Consider the following 17,903-nt stretch of genomic DNA (forward strand, 5'->3'; position numbering starts at 1 on the left):
GCAAACTGCTTTTGTTCCTGTGGTGATAATATGAGAAACACATGAGGTGTGGAGACATGATGATACATAATTGTACAACATAAAGCAGCCGAATAGTCCTGCAGTATTGATTAGTGTGCCGCATATTTTCACAACTCATCAATGATTATAAAAAGGACTAGAAGTTTAGCTCCATAGCACAAACAGCATTACTGCAGTATTAGGACTCACACTACTTCATTTGGAGATTTTCAGGTGTAGTTGGAACTTCTTGGTTCTTAACTAATTGATAAAAGTATTTGTTTGTATTTATTGTTTATCTTTTTATCCTTTTTCTGACTTTTTTTTTTACTTTATTTATCTCTACATGTATTTTGTGTGTTTGAATGGAGGTAGGGAGACAGGCACTGCCTCTAATGAGACAAAAAGTCAACTTGATTTCAAAATTGTGAACCTTATAATGTTTAGTTTTGGATCTGTGTTAGAAAAGTGTTGACTCCGCTCATATTTTGTGGTCCTGTTTTACTTATTACCTCTTATTTAGCCGCTACAGAAATACAGTGGACAAAAAACATACAGTGTACAATAATTTTCAATATGATGAGATCAGATGGAAACCCTCAGAATCTTTGGCCTCAAAAAATGACCATGGAGACAAATCAACATTATTTGTTTGTTTATGGTTTTACATATAGTCTCTTCTTCCGTGGATCCACACATGTCCAAATAAACCATCCATAAGATGATGAAAGCAATTTCTAAACAAATGCCAAACAAAAGAACAGAAATGAAGTAGATAAAACAACACGGCTGATCCACAACGAACCCAGTAACAACACACAAACATCAACAGCTGGGTCAAATGAAAACCATCCTTCTGCCATCGTTAACAAAGATGGTATTAATTGCAGAGTCAGTGTGTTATATTGTGATATTTATGATACGATGTCTACTCCTTATCTTGTGTTTGGTCCCTAAAAACAAATTACATAAACGTGACAAACTGACAAACATGTGTTGTGAGTATAAAATGACCCTGATCATCTAGAGGTGCACGCTGCTGTAAATCCACCAGTCTGGTGCCCGAAGACTTCAAAACAATAAAAGTGTTTGCACATGTTATTGATGCAGGTGAAGCTGTCAGAAGTGTTTTTAATAAGTGGTGAAGAGACTGAACCGACTGGTTTGTCGGGTTGATTTGATGCACCGCGTAATCAGATCATATAGTGTAGATCTACTTTGTCTGGATTCATGTGACGTATTATTTCATGCAGAAGTACAGTTTTTAAAAAATGTTATTATTGAGCTCAGGTTTTGAAGTCGCGTTGACATTTCTTTGTTTGGTTCAGTTTGGAGTTGATCTCTTTGTGGACCTGTTCACACAGTTGGATGGTCAGGCAGCCTCACAAGTGTTACCTTCTCACTTCAACAGTGTGTGTTTCCATGCTGTGCCCACAGGACAATAGGTATCAATAAATAATAGACAGCTGGACAGAGAGCTGAATGCCAACCCCACACAATGCTCACCTCACTGAGGAGGACCTCCCTCCTCACCCCTCCTCGCCCTCCCTCCCCCCTCAGCTGTCTGTCACAGATCATCATTAACGTTGTCTCGGCTTAGAGAGACACACACAGAACTAAAGCAAATAAGCCTTTTCATCGGCTGGAGCCAGATTCTCGGTTATAAACATCCCAGTGCAGGACACTGTGTGACCAGTATCACACTGGTAATCTGCATTTCTAATTAAATTGGCCCCAGACTGTTTGCTCAGACGATTGCGTGTCACTGACACAGCGGATTAGTGCTGCGATGCCGTGTTTAACCTTTAACTGTAATGCCTTTGTGATTTAAACTCACGCTGCTCAGAGAACAGCATGTACAAGGAAACTGGAGAGGGACTGAAAATCTTTCCAGCAAATGTTTTACAGACGTTTTAAGGTCTTGTTTTTGAGTCGTTCATTTATATTCTTGTACTCTTTGGTGAACTTGGCATCAGAATGAGAGGATTGTATCTGTGAGATCTTGAGCATCACAGAAGAATTATTGTGTGTATGTAGATAAATCTGAATTATAACAGTATCTAGAATCACGACTTCTCCTCATCAGCTGAGACCATTTTTTTCCTCCTTTTTGTAGAAAACTTGTGTCCTTACATAGAGAAATCTGAGGTGACAAAATGAAATATTCTTCTGGTGCTCACAGGAAGAGCATTAAGATTATTATATATCTATATTAATATATATACTATAGATAGTTTAGTCAGAAATATGGGTAAAAAACACCAGCAGGAAACCATAAAACCGAGTAAATAAATGCTCCTGCAGCACATAATGAAATGATTTAGAGAAAATAACAAACAAAATGAAATCAAAATGATAAAATCACCATGAACCTAAAAATCATATCACATTTTGGTGCAGTTCTAAAAACCTATATGTCAAACATAATGAAGGTTTTGTTATTTTTTTTATGTAACTTTTGTTTTTACTCTGATTAACAGAGTAAAAACCAAGTACATTTTTTTTTCAGTGACTGTTTTTAATTTTTTTTCTCTCACCAGCAGCTTAAAGCGATTCCCTGTCACTGTTACATATTATCTTTGATTCTCTCTTTTCTTTCTTGAATGTTCAGGACTATGATTCCATTAATAACACCTTTCACCATATCTGGTGTGTCTCCTCTGATCTCCATCCTGTTTGGGTAATCTTGTACTAAACCCTGGTGCTTTGTGTTCCCACCTGGCCGCAGGTTAGCAGGTCGCCAGGTAAGCATTTAACAAGCCCTCCATTGGCTTGTCTGCTCCACTTAACACCTGACATGCCCCCTCCGTGCCGACCTTTGACCCTCGACCCCCGACTGACAACTCTCGGATACTTTCCTTTCTCTGCTGTACTCCTCTTTTCTTCTCGGCCCCTCACTGAGTGCCGCAGAGTGAGACAAGGTGAAAGGTATCCAGGCGTTTTCTGAGAGGGGGGCCGCGCAGGTGTTCATGCCTCCACACCTCTCAAGTTCAAAAGCCATTGAGTCCTTAGCAACCAGGTAACAGTCAAACAATGTGTCGCCCGCCCCCACCCTGAGGCGACAGTGTCTTCTGTTGTACTGTTAGAGCGCTGGGCTTTAAGGAGCCTGATCCAAATGCTTCACGCTCACGTCATCCTCACCCACTGACAATGAAAATATACATATTAACCCAACCACATGTATGACATCATGTGATATTATTCAGTCACACCACAGTGACAAAAACACAGCCAGACACAAACATCAGCGAAGCCTGAAAATAAAAACACAGGACAGACAGGCTCATGCTTATCTAACAAAACACCTCCTGTATCATGTCTGAATCTGTCACCTAGACCAGTATTTCCCAGCTCCAGCAGGTTTATGGGTTCAAAAATGGGAGCCGGTCCAAGCATTACTAGTAACATCAGTGTCAGTAATTTAATGCGCAGGTGTGAATGGATTCTCAAACAAGCCAGGGAGGCCCCCGGCGAGGCCTGCGCGGGGCCGCCAGGGCCAGCGGCAGGTTTAAATAAATACGCTGCTGAGCAGACATGTCGGCAGCTGGGGCCCGATATGGCCGCCGCTGTTTGTGTTGTGGCTTTGCGAGGGCGCTGAGGAGAAAGCAGCGGGACTCTGGCATGTTTCCTGGGAGAAGAAGCGTTTGAAAAAAACCTCATGAGGAAAATAAGTGGCACCTGAAGCGGCTGCGTGTGTGGGCAGATTATGAATCCTGATGGATTCTGTGTCAGAGTCGTCACAAACTCACCAATCACCCCGGTTACATCTGTTTCCTCTGTGTTGTTAAGGATTGTAATTATGACAATGTTGTTATTGGTAGGTGCGTAGGATCAAAAAATCTTGACTGAGGAAACCAGAGGAAAATGACCTTTTCACTTCATGAGGACATGTCAGCTCTCAGACCTTCATATTCAGGTCATTACTTCATATTTAGGAGGAAATCAATACAATCTTCAGTTCTCAGAAACTCCACTGCTTCATCATTTCCAGTTTTGTTTATTATTTACCTTTTTATTGTTGGACAGCTTTTATATTTCTGATCAATTTACTTACTATTCAACACGGTATCAAAATTTGAAATCTGAAATTAAATTAAATGTAGACTGAGACCATATGTTTACATGATTTAAAGCTACTATATGTAATGTTAATAATCAAATAATAATAAGTCACACTCAGTGATTAGTGTCAGATATTGAACCTGAATCATTTTGGCACTGACTGAAAAGTGTCTAAAATCTGGCGTCGATCATCTGGTTTGTTGTTCAGGATAAAGTTCAGTCAAAACATCTTTTTTCCACCACATTTGCGTTAGAGTCCAAAGAAACTGGATCTAAACTTTTAAGATAAGAGAAAATCAGCCTTCATTTAATTACACTGATCAATAAAATGCACAGGTTTTAATATGGCTCCCTTAAATTTGATTATCAAAGAATTGTGAGCAAGTTAATATGGACGTTTTGCAGCTGAAGAATAAACTTGTCAGTGCCCTCTGTTGGACAAACTAGACAAAGGAGACACTGTTTCTGATTTACTTCACTTCCAACATTTATTTGACACATCTGTGCTGCAGTTTCTTGCTACTGATCCACTAACTTATTTACCATGTATCCGCAATAAGCTCATGTTGATCGATAAATTGGCTGATTTATTGGTCCTAGGCACACACTGAGTTGTATCACCATCAAGGCTGAAACTTTATTTTCATTATACAGTTTACTGCTGATTATTTTCCTCCATTAAGTGTTTTATTATTTGATCTATAAAAATATCAGAAAATAGTGCTGGTTGTAATTTCCCAGAGTCTGAGGTGATTCAGATGTCAGGAGTTTTTCAGTTTATTATCATAAATGACAAAGAAAACAAACCAGCAAATCCTCACATTTAATGACTAAAACAAGTTATATTAAAATAGTTGACAAATAAATTTATGTCAATCGACTAATCATTGCAGCTCAATGGGAGATGATGGTGTAGTTGTAAATAAACTGGTAATTTAGCCGCTGTGCTTGACTGGCAATGTGACAGAGGTGTGAAGAAAGCAAAGGTGAGAACACGGAGAGACAGAGATCCAAAAACCATAAAAGATGGACGGGCAAAGTGAAATCACAGGCACAGAGAGGAAAAGCCTGAGAGTGGAGAGGAGACCAGCTGCCAGACAGGGCTGTTCAGGGAAGGTTTATGGATTAAGAGCTGAGCAGAAAAAGGCAAAAAGAGGAGGATCAGTTTCAGTGTTTCTTTCCAACCTGCCAAAATTCCCTCATGGATGTCCTGACAGTCATTAAAAAAAGCCGGAGATGTTGATTCCTTCAGGCACGCTGCCAGAGGTGGTATGAGCAGAGTGCTCCTCTAAGTCCCGCAGTAAATCCCTCGGATTCACGCTGAGCCACAGAGAGACACCTGCAGGACATATGATACTGTATATTTCGCCCCCGTCTTTGAGCTCAGGTACATCACCACCGTTGAGCATTAGCTCAGCATTAACCCGGCAGAAGACGTTATCATCACTCTCTTGTGTGATGTTACTCCTCCACAAAATGCCTCGGCTGCTGAGGAGCATCGACATATACCATCAAAACAGCTTTTTGTTGGTCAGTTTTTAAAGTAATAAAATAATGACAATTTAGACATTTTCTTTTGCACCATTGTCCAATTTTCAAGCAGCATTTCTTTTGTGCTGTGGCATCATAATCTTAAACTGTTATATTGAATTACAAATTGTGAATGTAGGAAGCTGTCGGGTCTCAAACCAATTACTGTATTTATAAAATAGATTTTCTTTGTGTGTGTTCAGTTCAATTTGACCTTTTTTGAAGTTTAATTTAGGTATCTGAGATGCAAAACGAGACGACCAGGCCACCTCCTCATCTCTATGGAGGAAACTCACAGTCTTCTTTTTGTGCAGCTTACATTAGTTCAGCAGCTGTGTGCTTTTCTCTAGTGTTTTTAATCTGTTGATGTGACTTTATCAAACCATTAAAAAACAAAATGTTGCTAGAGTTGCAACATGCTGTATATTTACTGTACAGTTTTAACATTTGCATTTAAGAGCTGGGAAAAATCCACCAGCCGTCTGCACATCTTCTTCTTCTTTTACATGCTGCTTGTTTTCTGCACTGACAGATTCCTTTTTTTTTCTCTGTGTGCTAAGAATCAAACATCACTACACTCTAAGTATAAAAATTATAAAAAGTGTTTGTGCATTATCTTTATGTAAATTTGCAACCGCATGAGCAGAGTAATATCTGCAGGAAACTTAGCCGAGCCTTTAAACTGTCCATCACTCTGCAATCCCGTTATGGAGGAGCTCACATGATAGTGAAGAGAAGGCCACAGCAACCTTTGTTATTCTGACTTCATTGTGTTTCTCTCTTCAGTGAAACTCTCGGAGTGGAAGCGCAGAACCCTATCCTCCGCTCTATGAATAGCAGGGCAGGACGGGGGGGATAACAATAGCTGAGGGTTTGGGTGTTCCCTGCATCACACACTCTGAGAGCCCAGCCTTTGGTTCATCGCAAGTCCCTCATCAAATATTAAACCCGCTGTCAGTCACCAGCAGCAGCGCAGCCAGACCTGGACGGGGTAACACTTTTCACAGCTGCTGGACTGCTGCTATTGGATCGGCTGATGGTGGAGGCTGTAAACTCTGATGTCTGGTGGTGTCACAAGATGCTGCTGCAACTGTAAATACACCGTGTAAGAACAAGCTTCGAGCACATTTCACCACACAGAAGGTTTCCAGATATCAAGAAAAAAAGTAAATAGTTGGGTTAAGATTTTTATATCAGAAAAAATAATAAATAAAATCCCACTGAACAATATCTGGTCTACTTTTGTACAGGAAATAAAGGATGGCTATTTACAATATCACATCAGATATAAAACAGTCAATTTAATCCTGTGATTTAGAGCTGCAGCGATTAGTCAATTTGTGGACAGACAGAAAATTAAATAGCAACTTTAACTTTCATTTAAGTATTTTTTGATACAAAAATGCCAAAAGTTTGCTGGTCACAGCTTCTCAAATGTGAGGATTTGATACTTTTCTTGTAAGTGTTGGTTGGACAAAACAAAACAAGAGAAGGCGTCGACTTGGACAGTGAGAAATTATAGTACTCTGACATTTCATAAACAAAACAATAAATCTATCAGTCTAGAAAATAATCAGCCCGGTGGCCAAGAGGTTAAAGATGCTGATCACGTAATGACAACATCCTTGTTTGACTGCATCTGTTTTTCCCATTTCCTGTCACCTCATGACTGTCTGATCTCTAACAGAAGCATTAAATGCTCAGAACGTACTTTAAAAAAGTTAAAGTGATAAAGTGATATCTATGTTTAAGTTTTACCTTCTGCTATTTTGAGAAATTATTATGCACCATTATGTTCTTATGTTTCTTATTTTCTGTGTGGAATTCGGTCCTAGCTGCACATCCAGGACCAAATTGCTGGTTATTTGTTGGTGCCATCATTAGTTCATGCACATTTTCCTTGCACAAAAAGCCAATAATCGCACACTATTGTTCCAGTTGCTGGCAAAAGACTTTTTTGTTTTTCAAATTAAGATTATATTACTTGCAATTGCAGAGTTGGAGCAGTAGTAGAGATGCTTTACAGCTTTGTGGTAGAATAGTGGACATCCATGCACGACAATGACGGTAAATCAGTGCAAACAAAAGCTCTGAAAAAGAGGTTCTTTATTTACATGAAAATGAAATTTGTTGCAGACCATTGTCAAGTTGTCTCACTGGATTTTGTTCATGTTCCTCCCAGTGGGGTGAATTTCTTTCAGAGGGCTCTCCTGTGAATTTGTTCTGGTGCAGGAAGGCAGATGATGAGATGGACACAGAAAACTCTTCTTACAGCTCCCCTCCGCCCTGCTTCTTTGTGCCAGTTTTAGGATTAGTCACAGGATACCACAGATATTAATGATTCCTGTTAAAATGCACATTACGTGTCATCAAATCCCCTGTTGCATGATTTAATTTCCACACCCCTGAACACAATGGTGGAAAATGTAACTCCTGGAGCTGTCAGAACGGCTGTAAGTGGTGTTAAGTCCTGTCAAACCGACAAAAAGGACGAAAATATTTTTCGCAGGGTCCATCACGGCGATAATGTTTCAGCTGACATTCTCCCTCGATACACCTGAGACAGGTGACTTTTGCAGCGGGAGGATTATCTGTTATGGAGTTTGAAGAGGTTCCCATTGTCCGAGGCCAGGAATATGAATAACCAAAGAGTTGGCGTCGCTGAAGGGGGAAGACGTTGGCAGGGAGCTGACACTAAGACAAGATTAGCTCATCAGAATATATGAATTAGTAACACAGAGAAGACACTTTGGATGGTGCTCTGCAGCTTCTTCATCAGAGCCACCTTTGACTATGAAACACAGCTATTGGTCTGTTTATGAATAAGTGATTGGGTTTCCAAATTTGACTCAATAATTCACAGGATAATTGGCCCAGTTTAATTGGCGGTGGAGCATAAAAGATTCAAGGTGCCTCTTAAGTGCAGCACATCAGGCGCCACTTATAATGATGACAGATGGCTGTTTGTTGGGTTGGGTTTCAGATGGGAAGGCTTTGTCATATTCACACTTCCCCCTTGTTAGGAGACAGATCAGGTTTTTCCTCCCAGAGCGCTACATAGTTTCTCTTTTTCATTCGCCAACTGTGACTGTGGTGAATTATTGAGACACGGCGAGCTGATGAAGTGCCAACCAGCGCGTCTCTGTCAGCGAGCACGTCAAATGTTTTCTTTGTGTTTCTTTGAACTAAATCAGCTTAATGAAGTGCTTCTCAGAAAAATGTCTCGTGTTTCACGCTGAACTAAGTGGAACATTTTTTTTTTTTTTTACAGCAAAATTTTTAGCTTACACAAGGTTTCATCAGCCAAGGCTTTCAGGTATTAATTGTGTGGTTAGACCTTATTTTGCCCAAAGATCACAATGAAACAAACTCACTCAGTAGAAACATATGGAAACAGAAAGTGTTCAATATCAATAGTGAATAAACACTGACACAACACAGAATATGATATAAACATTCAATTGTGAAATAATGAACACATGAAATGTTATTTATCCTGTTTCAGTTTCATTACAGCAGTTTTCTTTTTAATGTCTGTTTTATTTCAAAAGGCCAAAATCAGTATTTATTTCTTAATTAATGACACTTTTCTTGTCCATCAGAGCGGAGCCAGTGACTCGCTGTGCACCTACTCAGACCAAAGCAACAGTCACATAACAGGCTCTGCTTGCTCATTGGGATTAAAAAGGAATTTTTATTCAAACAGATTTTAGAAAAATGACATGAAACAAGAGTAAAGACCAAGTCGTGGCTGCTACATCTGAGTCGACAGCGGACTGTGTTTCCCACAGCGCTGGACAAGCATCCAAAACACTATATTCCCCAACTTTGGTCCTGTTCTCACAAAGTGGCCATTTAAGCTGCTCTCTTGTTACTTTTTACTTTTTCTTTTTGTTCAGCCGAAAGAGCTTCTTCTTCTTCTTCAGTGTACATGTGGAACAGGTCTGTTTACTCTTACCCCCCGACTGCATCTATATGCAAATCTGCAGCAGTCTACTCCTGGTGTCTGTCAGACTAATGAAATGCTAGCATTGAGTGTTTTGAGAAGTGCAGCCTTACCATCCCTACAGCCTCTAACCTGACTTAAATGTTTTGGTGGTTTCACAGTTTCATGGTTATATCACATATTTATTCATGTGATTATTCTATTATCATATTTTGTTATTTATATGATACTGAAAGCAGCCCATCTATAAAAGGGTTTAAATCGTTGCAACAATAATCCTCTATTTTACCTTTAGACAAGACTAAAATTAAGTTCCCCACAAGTGTATTTATTCTCCCTCAGCTTTTGCTTCACAAATAACCAAAGCTCTCACAGAGAGCCCCCGCCAGCTTATTTTTATTCATTAGCTGTACATTAATGAAGAGGTTAATTAACGTGAATGAGGCTGCGGTTAGTTTGGAGCAGAATAAACATCATTTCCAACTTTGCCATTTTTCATAAGTGCATAATCACTAATGATACATTTAGCATTGAAAACACACAAAAAGAGGCTGTGCTGATTTTCCTCTGAATCACACATGAAAACTCCACATTGTACGAGTTAGCAGCGCATGTACACACACCTAATGTCTTCCTGTGTTCAGCGTTTTCTACATTTCCCGTCCCTAATTGCCTAATAATTTAAACACACTTAAGTTGGCTCATTAGCTGTGTATGAAGACTTAAGGGGGGAAACACCTGTTCATTTACTTAATGAACTCCAAAAAACACTGCACTGTGTTCAGGGGCAAGAAAATAAACCAAGACATAACATAGTGGTCTCAAGACATACAAACCTTTAATGGAACTCCAATAGTAAAAAGTAAATATCAGCATTTATGCTTTTGTTAATCTACCTGCAGAGACAGGCTGGAGCGGCTTTCTGGGACTGTAAATCAAGTGTTTCCTCCCTTTGGCCTTCCACTGGAAAAATAATGAAGGGATTCATGAGGCCGAGGGCAAAAATAAGGAATAAAGTAAATATCCAAAAGAAACCATTTGGATTGTATTAATGATATTTCCGTGTGTGCGCACGAGTGAGTGAGACGCAGAGCTGGTGAGGAAAATGACAATTTGTGCAAGTGGTGCAAAAACTGGAACTGAAAGGGAAGGAGTTCTGCCATGGGTCTGTAGTGCTGAATGGGCAGGTGCTCTATACTTAGACTAATGCATGTGAGGTCTCTGCAAATACAGCAGCTCCTATCAGCTGTGAGCCCATGTGGTGCAGCTCATTTCTAATCACCTACTGTAGTTGTCCTGTAGCCAAACACATGTTCTGGCTCCCACTGTGCTTTGGGTCTTTGTCTTTTGCTGTTTGGTATTATTATATATATGGAATATTTACTATAATCTGAATGAAGGATACTTCAGAGCTACTGCAGTATAATGAAAGGTTTTATACTGGCAGTGGATCACAGAACTGCTCACATGTGAAAGGAGTCACTCGTAGTGAAAAACCCACAGAGAATTATCACAGACTCTGCAGCTCCGATCAGCTGTTTGAGGTTTTACAGTGCGTTTCAGCTCATTGTTTTTTTGTTGTTTTTTTTTTTTTATCTACACCTGTACTGTTTTGATTCTGTTTTGACTCTGGTATTGTTTAAAAAAAAAAAGAAAAAAAAAAAGCTCTGTACTGCTTCTGTCTGGTGAACATAGGGGAGCATTTAGCTGCTAAAGAGACAGATGTTTCCCTCAGGAGTTAGTGGAGACCAAAATGAATACTGGACAGTTGCTCCATAATAAATAAGCAAAGTTATATTAACTTAAAAGGTGATAATATATCATTTTTGAGTTAACTGTCCCCAACAAGCCAAAAAAAAAAAAACGGCAAGTTAACAGCATTTTATTTTTGACAAATATTATGATTAAAATAGTTCTTGGCTGATGAACTGCAGATTTTGATCTTAATATTTAATCCTGGAGTTGTTTTTATCACCTATTCAGTGTTCACAGTCAGAGTAGTGTCCACACAGTCCACTCTCCAATGCAGCCCACTCAGTCGAGCGTAATTAGTGACGTCTGCTTGGGTCCAAACAATATTCTAGTCTCTAACCACATAAATAAAATTACTATTTAACAGCCTGGTCGTGTTCCAGACATTTCAGGCAACTACAGTTTTTGTAACATACACACAACCTTTTGTCTGTTCCTGTAAATAATGAATTAAGATCATAAAAATTCTGTGGATACATGATTCACATTGGAAGACAGGCCATGTACAGTATACCCAACCACGTGCTCCACAACTGCAACACAGACCATGTGGATAAGAGCCGCCGGTCCGTCACTGCGTAAAGACTCCCCCTGCACTGCAGCCTGACCTCCACACCAGATCACACATAAGAGATTTCTCTCTGACAACTCACTGGACGTTTCCCCAGATGTTTCCAGATGTTTCCACTTTGAAAGCAGCCATCTTCTTGTGCCCGAGCAAAAAAAAAAAAAAAAGACAGAAAAATTCAAGTGACATGAGGAATGTAAACGACTCATGGCAATCACTCACAGATAAATATTACAGTTTGACGTGGGGCAAAGAACGACCATGTTGCAGCTATAAGCCGACGTAGATGAAAGGTACCGAACGTCTATCAGAGCAAGAGGCCGTCCTCAAACAGAAGTAGCACTTCAGACTAATTATCCGGATACCTGCAGTGTACTATTCTCGGTTTCCACATGGATTTTTGCAACAGTGTGACCGACAGCGTGACGTCATGTTTTTCACACAGGACTCGCAGCTCCTGTCGCCGGTGATCGATGTGACGACTTGGCCCATACGGCGTCGCCCCATCTTCAGCAGCACCTTTTGCTGAAACCTCTCTGTGCTGGAAACCCAAGACCGCAGGCCACAAAGGGCTCTGTAAAGCATCTCACCCTTCCCTCTCAGTATAGTAATTAACCTGCCTCTCACCTCCCTGTCCAGCAGCGTCCTCCGAACGGCCTGGCAATCACCAGACACTTCACACAACAGCCTGCACACGGGAACTTGACCTCGTGGGTCCTTTTCTTCTTTTGTGACACTTTTCTCTGCAGCATTTCTCTTTCCAAATTATGGCAGCGGGCCATACCTCACGCACACACAATGTCATCACAGTCTGTAATGAGTCCATGTCTCGATTAAAAAGGTTTGACAGATCACTGTGAATTAGTGGCTACTTGTAAGTGATTTCATATGTTGTAATACGCGACACGAAAAAATGCTCTTGATGTGCAGCTCAAGCGGCTGAACTCCGTAAATCACAGGCTCCGCTCTGTCCATAGGCAATTTTCAAAGTAAGAAAACATTAAAGACTTATTAACTTTTAGTGGACTTTCAATGGAGGTCAAGAAATGGAAATAGACTAAACAGCCAATAAAAGCATGAGCCCTTCTTTGGCGTAAGTCATGACAAAAGCAGCCCTTAAATCAGATGTGAACAAGTCTGCCTTGTTCATAACGCAGCCTGTCTCGAAACGCCACATCTAGCATGTTTAGAGGTTGAACCTTTGGGGCAGTCCAGCACCTTTATTTCCATCAATAATTTCTCCTCCCTGGCTGATGACCTTCGAGCCCCCAGAACAGCCTGGTTTTGATTAACAGTGCTGTGTACTATAAGTGAGATCTGCAGGGTTTCCGACGCTGTGATGGATACTCTGAAAAAAATCACACCATCCAGGTTTTCCACACTGCCCACATTGTGTTGGACAGAGAAAGGAATTCTAACGTCACCTCACATTATATCAACGCTTTCGTGCTTCTCAATATGAGGCAGCTACTTTTTCCAACATACAATTTTTGTTGCTGGCAATCCGGTGAGAGAACGTTGTCTGTTACCACCAAGAAATGACCCAAGCACTGTCTCATTACATTTCTTTCAAACTTATTAAGAAAAATCCCTTGATTCAAACATTTAGGTGCTGCTCTGTGTCGTGCCAGTCTCACATTTGACTATATATTGTTGTTGGCTGCACCAGCAGGGTGGTGTTGTGATTGGTGTCACGGCGCTTCAGCCAGAGGGCCTGGGCTCAATTCCCCTTGACAGCCAGAATCCACCCTGCTGAGGTGCCCTTCAGCAAGATATGGAATTCCTACCAGCTGAAGAGATGCAGTTCAGACTGACATTAGCCCTGTGTGGAAAAAATAAAAAGCACCCCTCATTCATTTCAGTGGAACCGCTCCACTTGAGGTAGCCGCAGTGCAGGCACGAGAAACGCAGTGTCGTCCTCGACCAGCGAGGTGCTGCGTTGGCCAATCAAATACACAGATGAATTACTTTGTAATGTAAAAAACCATATTTCTGCCGTTTACCTTGCAAATCCACAGTTGTAAAATTCTGTCTCAGAGTAAATAATAAATCACTGTGCAGTGTTCTGTAGGGATGGGACAATGTTCTGGTGTCTGATAAACCTAACACTCAAACTGGACTTTGGAGATCATACTTCAATGTCTCAGTGGTACCTGAAGTAACGCGCCCCACCAACACAACCCTTGCATTTATTTCAGAGTCGTCTTATTCTGTGATCAGACTGCAAGATAACAGTGTGATAACTGCCCAACAGACACAGGACGACAAAAATGATCAGGTGCAACAAGGGACGACTATCGACGCAGCATCTGGGACGCTTCACAACTTCCCCCAAAAAAACGTATTTCATCCTTTCACTGATTTGACAACTTGCCTGACACGTTCTGTGACACCAACCCAAAGGTTGGGTTGAGGCAGCGTTCTTTCCGTGCTCAACTGTAAACACAGCAAATCAAAAGAGGATGTTTTATTTCAATTTCATGTCGGGAAGGAAAAAAGCCAGGACATGCCTTCACCGCCGAGTGGCAATGAATGGTTCCAGTTTCTCTTACATTCATAAAACTGTGACTACATACACACCTACCTGGTGCTGTAACTTGATTGGTCGGGGTCCAGTGTTAGTCGACCATCTCTCTCAGCCAGGTCACCGTAAGAATTCAGTGCTTTATGATGAGCTGATAAGACACAGAGACCATCTCAAAGGACAAAAATCTTTTTTATTCTTAACTTTGGATAACATGACTACATTATTGCTTAAAATATTTGCTTCATTTATGAAATATTATGCAAAAATTGATTTTCATGTTCACTTCAGATAAATGTAGCGTTCTGTTTATTGTTCTTTGGACTGAGACTGTTGTCTGACCGTATGAAAGCCAGTCAAATTGACTTTGGATAACATGAGAAATACTCTGCCATCAAGCTAAAAATAAAAGTCATTTTTCTTGATTCCTCGAAGTTGACATAGTGGAGGTTCAGTGATGATGCGTACCATCTGTACACATCATGAAGCATGTTTTTTTCCAAAGACACCTGAGCCTTTTGTTCTTTGGAAAGAGGCAGGATAGACAGACCACATTTATTTCAACACATTTCAACAGATTTTCCCAGTTTGAGTGATCGTCCCTGCAGAGTAACGAACACCTGAAGCACTCACCCCTGGATGTCAATAAAGATGGACTTGCACTGTGTAACATACCATCTTAACACACTATTGTTTCTCCACAGTGGCCACCGAGGTCTGAACAAGAGACTCGTTTTTCGCGGCTCCACACTGGATGAATTTTCCAGCCAAACATGGAGTGAAAGTTCCACTCTGTCGCACGTTAAATGGGACATAATTTGAGGTACAGATCAACATGGAATTAGCATAGTTCCACAAATCCAGAAGGGATATGCCCTCTGTAATTAGCAATAATGCTCAATTCATTTTGGCTATGACCATTTTTTTCTCCACAGAGGCACTTACTTAATCCAAGAGCCATACTTTCCCACCTCAAAAAATGCCACAGTGGAACATGTGCATCTGCATTCACACTTCTCAGGGTCTCAAAGTGCTGCAGCATCTCCTAAGTAGTCCTTTGAAAAGCCCCAAAGTGTCATCTTTGGATAAATGCTTTTCAGTGGGCTGTAATGAATAGCACTTAAAAAATTGAATGGCTCTCGTATCAGGTTTTGTATCCAAAGTATTTTGAGGAACAATGAGGGAGGATTCACAAAGCAAGAGAGACAGAGAGAAGCAGAGTTGAGTAATGACCTTGTAATCTGCCTCCATCCTCCATATTAACTCTTTTATGTATTTTTTATCTTCCACAGATGCAGTAAGTAGTGACACCCAACTCACCCAGTAAGGCACAGGCTGGATTCAGGTGCAGAAAAAAGGTAAGTGCTCAGGTGGATCATTACGACGATCTATACAGGTCTGCAAGTCCGGAGCCTCAGTCATCAGCTCTGAAAAGGCCAGCTCATTTATTATCGGCTCCTCGGGAAAGAGACGGCGTCTGACCTTTCGTTATAATTTCCACGCATGTAGCTTGTGTGTCAATGCCACAGTATCTCGATAAGCCACATTTTAAATAGGGCTGAGTATTAACCCTCAGTGCTTTTTGGTACTGACAGAAATATGTCCATCGCACCAAAGTTGGCATCAAAATGCTTAGATGTGAACTATGTTTACTTCCTCTTTGATTCATCAAAATTTAGCCATTTTTTGTCTCTTTCATTTAGGAAAAGTTCTTGTATGGCCGTCTGAGTTTGGACATTGTTTAACATTTCAGCTTTTTTTGTTAAATGAAAAACAAGTTTTGCTGGAAAACATGTTTATATTTCTTTTTTTTATGTGGAAATTTTCCCACCTGGTACCAAACTTGTGACAAAACTGATTCCACCGGAAATTTTTACAAGAAAAGACGTGTTGGCTTAGTATCTGTTGATTAGACCTGTTACCTCCAGCTGCTGCCACCCCCATCAGCCAAAGTTTGCTGAGTGTCTCATTAATGTTGTCAGGTTCCCTTTGGGATCTCAATACACGACCTCTCTGTGTTGCACATAGCTGCAGAGCCCTGCCAGAAGTAGCATATTTAGCAATTTATTGATGAATTGACAATTGTTTGGAACATATTGAAAGCCAAGATCAACAGAAGAGAAGGGGTTTATACTCCAGGAGCAGTTTCTATTGAGCTGAGCTTGTATTGAAAAGTTCTTACACTTCTCTTCTTTTTTTCCCCTGTGTCACTGGAATCAGTTCTAATTTTGTGAATCCAAACACACTAATCCTGCCATCCCCCACAACTGGGTAAGCTACAAAGTTGTCAAAGCTTCCTTTTAATGACGGCTGCAGTTTATCATTATGTCTGCAGATTACCTCAATTAACCATTCAGTGAAATGTCAGTAAATGCCCATTACATTTTCCTTGAGCCCAAGCTGATGTTTTCACGTGGTTTTCTTTGTCCAAACATCAGACTAAGACCCAAAGATGTTTAGTTTATTATAATAGAAGAAGAATTAAATGGAAATGAAAATTAGAAAATCATCACATCTTAAAAGCTGTAAACACAGAATGTTTTGCATTTTTGTTTGAAAAATGACTTACATTTTTGGAGGCAGTGTGTATTTGTTTACAATTTTTAAAGGAGGGTTGTGATGGCCTATCAAAAGCTTAAACACCCAGCGTTGTGTTTTTATATTGAAAGAATATCACATACCCTGCAAAGAGGCTCTTGCTTTGTTATTTCTCTCATTGCCCCCCTCCCCTCTGCATCTAAAATCTGATACAAGAGCTATTCAGTTTTAAGTGCTATTCATTACAGCCCACTGGAAATAGCAGTCATCCATGGCCTCTAAAGAGGGAGACTTTAAGTTTTCTGTCCCCATGCCTCTTTTTCAGAAGCTCTGCTTTTACTGGCAGATCTTCTCAACCAGACCAACGGACTATAAATATGACCCCTCTGAATGCCCACATCCTTGCCCCTAAAATAAATCATGTGCCTTTCAGCCGGAGCAGACACACGGCACCTAGCAGGACAGTCCCGTCTGTCTACACAAGCAGCAGTCTGTAAACGAGACATGTAGACTTCTCAGATCACAATCTACCGACACACTCATGCTCAGGGACACCCACAGACAACGGAGGACAGCGAACGTCTAAAGTACCCTGGGAACTACGCACTGCTGGCTCACCTCGGGGCTCTGAATAACTGGATGCCAGCTCTGGCCCAGCGCAGGCCCTGCCTTGCTTTGCCTGTCACTCCTCTTGCTGCTGGCTGGCCCAGTGCACTCTAACAGAGAATAGGAGCCAGTGTGGGGACTGGGGGGGACTGGAGCTCATCAGAGGGGTTGACTCAGTCCTGCCTACTCCCTCAACGCTGTGGGTCTGGCACTCTGCACAGGTGGAAAACGGAAGAGGGTGAGTGGGTAATCACGAGGGTGTTGGCTCACTTCTACCCACACACAAAAAAAAAGCACAGCCCACAACTATGGCCCTCTTACCAGCTTGTCATGTGTGGCTTTTTGAGACTGTCATCGCACAGTTTCAGCAATGAGAA

This window comes from Trachinotus anak, unplaced genomic scaffold, assembly GCF_046630095.1.
Source record: "Trachinotus anak isolate AG129_WGS33_773 ecotype Australia unplaced genomic scaffold, CSIRO_AGI_Tana_v1 ptg000021l, whole genome shotgun sequence".
In the NCBI taxonomy this organism is placed as follows: domain Eukaryota; kingdom Metazoa; phylum Chordata; class Actinopteri; order Carangiformes; family Carangidae; genus Trachinotus; species Trachinotus anak.